Genomic DNA, 9652 nt, shown 5'->3' with positions numbered 1-9652 from the left:
TTTACATATAGGTCCTCCGATATATAAATAAATCTGTATTAATAATTTTTAAAAGTGAGAGATTTTACAACTAGGGTCGCTCCTTGATCAGCAATACTGAAGCCCTTAGCCCTCCCTACTGTCAACCAAGTCCCTATACCGAAAAGGATGATAAGAGAAGAGCTTCGGGAGCGATCTGCGATGGGGTTATGTTGGCACTGCGACGAACCGTGGAGCCGCGAGCATTACTATAGAAAAGGGAGACTTCTTATGATTGAACCAATAGAAGAGGAGGTCATTGAATATCTAGAAGAGAGCCTTGAACATAAAGAAGAAGATGTAGAAGAAGTGCCACAACAGACTGACATTGCGGTACACGCACTAGCCGGCTACTCAAACCCGCAAACGATAAAAGTTGGAGGCCTTCTTAAACAACAACTGATCACTGTTCTCATTGACATGGGCAGGACTAATAACTTTCTAAATAGTAAGCTTACTACTCGAATGGCGCTCCACATCGAAGGTTGCAACAAGTTCGATGTAAAGGTCACCAACGGAAGAATCCTAAAGTGCGACCAAAGATGTCCGCAGCTATTACTACAAGACCAAGAAATTATCACCGACTTCTTCCTCCTACCAATTGATGACTATGAGGCCATGCTTGGCATAGAATGGCTAATGATGCTAAGTGATGTCTCTTGGAACTTCTCCAAATTAATTATGAAATTTTTTTTTTTGGTAAGTAAAAGTTAATTGATTATGTGTAAAATTTCTACAAATAGCTTTATCTATACAAGTCATAGACAAAGCCAAGTAACTCATAGAGTGCGAATGCGATAGTTATAACTACACATGCTGTAGACTATATCTCCTAATTATAGTCAACATAGAAAATGTTTATCCAGATATATCAAAACTACCTGTGGGTACATAATTTGGCATCATTCCCAAGATCTTTAGCTAATAGTAAAATTAAATTTGATAAAAATATCTTTTTCTCTTTGGGTAAAGTGCTCCGTTTTGAGATCTTCCTCCATACAGGATCTTGACTCTCTAATAATCTCTTTCAAGAGCTGAGCATTATTTGTGTGTTGATATTTAAAGATTCTATTACATCTCTCTTTCCACATCCACCAAATAGCGCATCTGAAAGTAACCTTTGTCAGTTCTGTGAGAGACCCTTTTCTTGAGAAACATTCCATGAGGTCGCCTAGTTCTTGGTGCAATTTTGGTTGCGGCAGTCTATTGAGTTCAAATCGCTGGAGAATCTCCTTCCATATCCATTTTGTATAATCACAAGCAAAATAGAGGTGGTCAACAGTTTCTTCTTGTTGCATCGGTTAACATGATAGATACCTCTTCTTTTCATATTGTCTATTGTAGGTAGTTTATTGAGAAGGGCCTGCCATGTACATAAGAAATGTCTTTGTGATCCCGGTCGATCCCATGTCCAACTGCTTGGGACCCACTTGTTATTTCTTTGCCTAATTTGATTCCATGCAGATGTGGCACTAAATTTGCTATTGTCATGAGGCCAAATAAGTATATATGAAGAGTTGTTCCTGATTGGAATAGCTATAATAGTCGGCCAAAGTGATAACATTTCAAGAGAAATAGGATTAGGGAGACACTAGGTACCGTTAGCAATGAACTCGGAAACCTTCCAATCTTTGGGAGCCCCAAGATCTTTCCGTATTCTGTCGCCATATAATTGAAATATACTCTTCCCATTCACCCAAGGATCGAACCACATATTAGTACTAGTTCCAGAAGAGATTGCATAAGAAATGTATTTGATTAGCCAATTCCTTGCCTTTAAAATTCTTTTCCAAGCTGTAGAGTGGTATGTTTTTGTTGAAATTTCCCAGATTGATTCCTTTGAAAGATACCTAGCAGAAACCCAATGTGACCATAAGGAACATTTGTTTTGCAAAAGATCCCACAATTACTGTACCAGACATGCTTGATTCCAATCTCTAGTATTTCTCAAGTTTAGCCCCCCTTCATCTTTCGGTTTGCAAATGCTATCCCAATTTACCATATGCATTGTCTTATCATTTGTGTCATTCCAGAAAAAGTTCATTAATAACCATTCAATATCTTGGAGACGTCCAGCAGGCAGAAGAAATGCATTACACCAATATATAGAGTAGGAGTGCAATACCGAACGGATGAGTTCGAGTCGTCCTGCTTTTGATAGAAACCTATTTTTCCAAGAAGAAATTCTATTATTTATTTTTTGCAAGATAGGCTGATAGTGGGTTTTGTGAATGCTTGTGGATATGAGAAGGAGACCTAAATAAGGAACTAGCAAGCTTCCCTCACTAACCCCCAAAGTTTATGCAATAAAGACCTTATCCTCAACGTAAGGGCTCATATATACTTTACTTTTCGCATGATTTAACTGAAGTCCAGAAACCATACCAAAGTCATTCATAATAGTAGCCAGGTTCTTTATTGAAGTTGGTTCATTTTGGAGAAAGATAAGTAAATTATCTGCAAATGTTATATTTGATATATGAATAGAACCAACAATGGGTACCTTAATGCTGCCATTTAAGACTACGTGTTCCAACATACAGCTAAGTCCTTCCATCGCAATAGTAAAGAGATACAAAGAGAGTGGATCACCTTGTCGGATGCCATTCGTGCTCCCAAAAAAACCAATAGGAGAGCCATTAAAGAGTATCGAAAACTTTGGAGTTTCCAAGCAAGATTGAATCCAATTAACCTATTGCTGTGGGAAGTTCATATCGAGGAGCATCTTATAGATAAATTTCCTATTAACTGAATCAAAGGCTTTCCGTAAATCAGCTTTAAAACATATTTTTGTCCCTCTTCTTTTGAATGCAAATCTTTAACCAAGTCATTAGCAAGCAAAATGTTATGATGTATACTTCTCCCTTTGATGAAAGCAGCTTGATTTGGGCTAATGATCTTGTGTATTACCTTTTGCATTCTATTTGCCAATACTTTGGAGATGATCTTGTAAATAAAGTTACATAATGATATGGGTCGATAGTTCTCTAGTGAATCAGCCCCTACATTCTTCGGAATTAAAGAAATAAAAGTGCAATTCATCTCTCTAAAAATATGACCTGAAGAGAAAAAATGTTGGCAAGCCTTGATCATATCATTTCCAATAATAGACCAAGCAGTTTGGTAAAATTCAGTTGGAAATCCATCTGGACCTGGGCTTTTGTGCTTTGGTGACTTAAAGACAACACATACAATTTCGTCATCTGTAATTGGGGCATTGAGGATTGAAATAGCTTCCGAATCAAGTTTTCTAGTCGGCTCCACATGAATGTTATTAGGTTTCCCAGCTTGATTGAGTAAGGAATAAAAAAATTGCTCTGTGTGTGCTTTAACCTCATCTAAATTCTCAATAAGATTATCATCTTTGTCTCTGCATTTGCTGATACGGTTAACAGCCCTCGAGTAGCAATTGAAGCATAGAAAAATTTAGTATTGGAATCCCCTAGTGTAAGCCAGTGCTATCGAGACTTCTGCTTTGCAAAACTTTCCTCCTGTTTTAAGGCTTGCATAAAGTTATTTCTGGCTTTTGTCTCTTTGTAGATAATATTCTCATCATTTGGCTGAAGTTGCAGCTCATGTTGCAATGACATTAGTTCCTTTCTGCAAAATTGAACTCTAGTGGTAATATTGCCAAAGGTATTTGTATTCCACTCCTTTAGTGCTGCTTTACAGGCTTTGAGCTTTTGACATAAGATGTAAGGGGGGGATTCATGCATATTAACATTCCAAGCAGATCTGATAACATCAAGAAATTGAGGATGAGTACTCCACATGTTAAAGAATCTAAATGGTTTCTTGCCTCTTGGTGTCGCTTCGTCTGCGTGTATATACATTAACGAATGGTCAGAAAACAAAGGAGCACCATACTCAAGAAGTGAATCTGGGTAAACTGTTAACCATTCATGATTAATCAAACACCTATCAAGTCGAGCCATTATTTTTCTGTTAGCAGCACCTTGATTACTCCAGGAGAGCCAATTACCCACATATTTCATATCAAACAATACTGCAGTATCAATGTAATCATTAAAACTTTGAAGCTGGCTTTCTGAAAGTTGTCTATCCCCCTCTTTTTCATTTGTGTACCGAACAGTATTAAAGTCTCCAAGAACAATCCAAGGTATATTGAGACAGCCATTTACAATATTAGTTAGGTCAGACCAAAGAGTATTTCTTTCTTGCATACTGTTTGAAGCATATATACCAGTGAAATTGAATTGACAGCCATTCTTTTTGTCCTCTACCTTAAGATGAATGAATTGATCAGTAGCAGAAATAAACCAAGCATGCAAAAAAAAAAGCTATTTGTAGTTATAGTCTACAGCATGTGTAGTCATAACTATCGCATTCGCACTCTATGAGTTACTTGGCTTTGTCTATGACTTGTATATATAAAGCTATTTGTAGAAACTTTACACATAATCAATTTACTTTTACTTACCAAAAAAAAATAAACCAAGCATTAATAGAGTTAGGATGCCATAAGACCCATATTCTATCAAAAGTTTCATTTGAGTCATTGGTAAACAGTTATGCGTCCGGCCATATTAAATTCTTTTGAGCTTGAACGCACGATTGTTTAATTTTCATTTCTACTAGAATAACAATATCACATACGGCAGACTTGATTATTCTATTGAGCTCCCGACATTTCTCCGGCTTATTAAGTCCGCGAACATTCTAGCATGTTATCTTCATCAGTAATAAACAAATGAAAAGATGGTTAGGTATTCATCCTACGACTTTGGATGGACTGTACCATCCTTTTTCTTATCTTTCGGTTTTGTATTTTCCTCCCGCACAATATCCTTACCTTTTATAGCTTTATTCCTATATTTATCCACTTCATCTACAGCTTGCAGATTTTTAAACTTTAAAGTACCTTGAATCATGTGGTCTTGATTGGCAGGGTTTGTTGGAGCACGATAAGATTGTTGCAGTACAATATCCTGGATAGTACTTGTTGGAGCAGCCTGGCTAGAGAGGTTTGTTGGAGCATGAGTTTGTTGAGACAGAATATCCTTGTTGGCGATGTTTGTTGTGGCCTGAGTTTGTTGAGGAAGAATATCCTTGCTGGCGAGATTTGTTTGGGCTTGAGTTCATTGAGCTATTGTGGACAGATCCGATGATATTGGAAGAGATGAAGTTCCTGACTTATGTTTCTCCTGTCCATTATTACCATGGGAAACCTCTGTTGTGGAAGGCTCCGACATTATAGGAAGAGATAAAGTTTTGGATTTGTCCTTCTGTCCGCGGTGCTTTCCTTGTGAGTCGGAATGCTCAATAGTTTTCGCCACCATCGGTGCTACTACCATTAGAGAAGAATCACTTTGTTGTTGAGGCGCTTGACATGGTCGATAGACCTTTGTGGTTGGTTTTGGGGTTTGATGACAAGCTCCATTTGCATGACCAAAAGATAAGCAACACTGACATCATTGTGGCTTCTAGGAATATGAGACATGTACCTTCCGAGTGTTCCCGTCAAGATCACGATAGAAAACCTCATTAGGAAGATCTTCGTCGGAAGAAACCAGCACACATGCTTGTGCAAATGCTAATCTCGTCTGAGCTGCTGTTGCTTTGTCGATGTAGAGTGGCTGTCCCAGAGTGCTGCATAACTTTGCAATAAAACGTCGACTCCAAAGATGTAGAGGCAGTCCTTGAAAGGATACCCATAATGGAATAGACTGTAGGCAATCTAACTCCAAACAGACATCAGGAGACCAACGTCGTAGAATCATTGGATGACCGCGGATAGTCCAGAATCCTTCGAGGATTCGTTGCAAATCGTCTTCAGAGTATAGCTTGCAAACAAAGAATCCGTTCTCCAGCATATGAAGATCAAATGACGATATTCCCCATCGAGTTTTGATAAATGAGGATAGTGGGAAATATGATGTTTCGAGACTTACCACATAGCCAACAATTGCCATAGACCATGTCTCAATAAGCTCTATTGAATCAGCAGTCTCGTATACAGCAATCTTCTTATCAGCCTGAACTTCTGGAGTAAAGAATTCCAAGCTTAGATCTGGACTTCCAATCGGAGCCTTGAAGAGGCTAGTCCAAGGCTGAGGATCGCTGGAAATGAGAGCAGGCTGCCACGATCTAGAGCGCGACCTGCTTCGATGCTGCTTCGTCGAAGGAGTTTCTCTCTGGAAAGGATATGGTGGAGGAGCAACTTGGGGGGTAACGGTAGGGAGCCTTGCCATCGTTTCAACCCTCTCACCACCATCTCCAGCCCTAGGGGCCGTCGCTGCCATGTTTGATCCCTCTTTTGGTCACCGCTACAGAAACGACGCCATTGGGAAAAGCCACCGTTGCAGTATATTAGATCGCCGCTACAGTACCATCGCCCTAGGGAGATCTAGTTGCTGCTACAGTATCGTCGCCCTTGGGGAGAAGCCGACGCTGTAGGAGATCAGATCGCTGCTACAGTACTGTCACCCGTGGGAGAGAGCCAACGCTGCAGGAGTCAGATCGCCCTAGGGAGATTTGATCGCCGCTACAGTACAGTCGCCCTTGGGAAACAGCCAACGCTATAGGAAATCAGATCACCGCTATAGTACCTACGGAGATCTGGTTGCCGCTACAGTATTGTCGCCCTAGATCTGGTCGCCGCTATAGTGTCGTCGCCGCTACTATACCATCGCCCAAGATCTGGTCGACGCTACAGTCGTCGCCCTAGATCTGGTCGCTATTACAGTGTCGTCACTGCTACAGTCCGTCGCCCTAGATCTGGTCGTCGCTATAGTGTCGTCGCCGCTACAGTGTCGTCGCCCTTGATGTTGAGGGCGACGAATTTTGGTAAAATTCAAAATCAAAATCATTACTAATAATAGACCATGTAGTTTGGTAAAATTCCTAATTAGGAAAATTTGATGCATCAAATTTTCCTAAGTTATCTTTTTCATTACCAATAATAGACCATGTAGTCTTTATTGCACAAACTTTGGGGGTTAGTGAGGGAAGCTTGCTAGTTCCTTATTTGGGTCTCCCGCTCATATCCATAGGCATTCACAAAACCCACTGTCAGCCTATCTTGCAAAAAATAAAGAATAGAATTTCTTCATGGAAAAATAGGTTTCTATCAAAAGCAGGACGACTCGAACTCATCCGTTCGGTATTGCACTCCTACTCTATATATTGGTGTAATGCATTTCTTCTGCCTGCTGGACTTCTCCAAGATATTGAACAGTTATTAATGAACTTCTTCTGGAATGGCACAAATGAAAAGGCAATGCATATGGTAAATTGGGATAGCATTTGCAAACCGAAAGATGAAGGGGGGCTAAACTTGAGAAATATTAGAGATTGGAATCAAGCATGTTTGGTACAGCAATTATGGGATCTTTTGCAAAACAAATGTTCCTTATGGTCACATTGGGTTTCTGCTAGGTATCTTTCAAAGGAATCAATCTGGGAAATTTCAACAATAACATACCACTCTACAGCTTGGAAAGGAATTTTAAAGGCAAGGAATTGGCTAATCAAACACATCTCTTATGCAATCTCTTTTGGAACTAGTACTAATATGTGGTACGATCCTTGGGTGAATGGGAAGAGTATATTTCAATTATATGGTGACAGAATATGAAAAGATCTTAGGGCTCCCAAAGATTGGAAGGTTTCCGAGTTCATTGCTAACGGTACCTGGTGTCTCCCTAATCCTATTTCTCCCGAAATGTTATCACTTTGGCCGACTATTATAGCTATTCTAATCAGGAACAATTCTTCAGATATACTTATTTGGCCTCATGACAATGGCAAATTTAGTGCCACATCCGCATGGAATCAAATTAGGCAAAGAAATAACAAGTGGGTCCCAAGCAGTTGGACATGGGATCGACCGGGATCACAAAGACATTCCTTATGTACGTGGCAGGCCCTTCTCAATAAACTACCTACAATAGATAATATGAAAATGAGAGGTATCTATCATGTTAATCGATGCTCCCTTTGTATGCAACAAGAAGAAACTGTTGACCACCTCTATTTTGCTTGTGATTATACAAAATGGATATGGAAGGAGATTCTCCAACGATTTGAACTCAATAGACTGCCGCAACCAAACTTGCACCAAGAACTAGGCGACCTCATGCAATGTTTCTCAAGAAAAGGGCCTCTCACACAACTAGCAAAGGTTACTTTTAGATGCGCTATTTGGTGGATGTGGAAAGAGAGATGTAACAGAATCTTTGAATGTCAACACACAAACAATGCTCAGCTCTTGAAAGAGATTATTAGAGACTCAAGATCCTGTATGGAGCAAGATCTCAAAACGGAGCATTTTACCCAAAGAGAAAAAGATATTTTTATCAAATTTAATTTTGCTATTAGCTAAAGATCTTGGGAATGTTGCCAAATTATGTACCCACAGGTAGTTTTGATATATCTGGATAAACATTTTCTATGTTGACTATAATTAGGAGTTATAGTCTACAGCATTTGTAGTCATAACTATCGCATTCGCACTCTATGAGTTACTTGGCTTTGTCTATGACTTGTATAGATAAAGCTATTTGTAGAAACTTTACACATAATCAATTTACTTTTACTTACCAAAAAAAAAGATAAAACACTTACCCCCAAAGACTTTAAAATATGAAACATTGGGTTTTTTGTTGTTCCATAACTCATAGGGAGTTTTGGTGAGTAAAGGTCTTACTACAACTCTATTCAAAATATAACATGTAGTGTTTACGGCTTCGGCCCAAAAATATTTGGGTAGGCTATGTTCATTCAACATGGTTCTTACTATTTCTTGTAAATTTTGATTTTTTCTTTCTACTACTCCATTTTGTTGAGGATTTCTTGGAGTAGAGAAATTATGGTTGGATCCATTGAGTTCACAAAATTCTTGGAAATCATGGTTTTGAAATTCACCACCTAGATCACTTCTAATTGACAAAATCATAGAACCTTTCTCATTTTGAACAAGTTTACAAAACTTGGTAAAATACCTAAAGCATTCATTGTTCTGTTTTAAGAAGTAAGTCCATGTGTATCTGCTATAGTCATCCACGATGACGAAGGTGTATTTGCTACCTCCTAGGCTTGATGTAGAGATTGGTCCGAACAAGTCCATATGGATCAATTGTAAGGGCCTAGAGGTGCTTATTTGATTCTTAGATTTGAAACTACCCTTAATTTGTTTACTTAATTGGCAAGCATCACATACATTATCTTTGATGAACTTGATATGAGGAATTCCTCTTACAAGTTCTTTAGATGATATTTGAGTGATTAGTTTCATGCTAGCATGACCTAATCTTCTATGCCATAGCCAAGCATCCTCATTCAAAACCGAAAAACACATTTTCTTACACAAATCATTGATGTCAATAGTGTATACGTTATTTTGTTTTAATGCAATCATAGATGTGTTTTTGTGTGGTTTTTCAATGATGCAAGCATTAGATTCGAATCTGACAATATATCCTTTATCACATAATTGACTAATGCTCAAGAGGTTATGTTTTAAACCATCAACTAACAAAACATCTTCAATAAAGAAGTTGGATTTGTTACCTATGGTTCCTTTGCCAATGATTTTACCCTTGTTGTTGTCTCCGAAGGTGACATAGCCTTCGTCTATACTAGTGAGCTTAGAGAATTGAGATGGATCTCCAGT

Source organism: Musa acuminata, chromosome BXJ2-7, assembly GCF_036884655.1.
Source record: "Musa acuminata AAA Group cultivar baxijiao chromosome BXJ2-7, Cavendish_Baxijiao_AAA, whole genome shotgun sequence".
Taxonomy (NCBI): domain Eukaryota; kingdom Viridiplantae; phylum Streptophyta; class Magnoliopsida; order Zingiberales; family Musaceae; genus Musa; species Musa acuminata.
Note: the sequence above shows the minus strand (reverse complement) of the source record.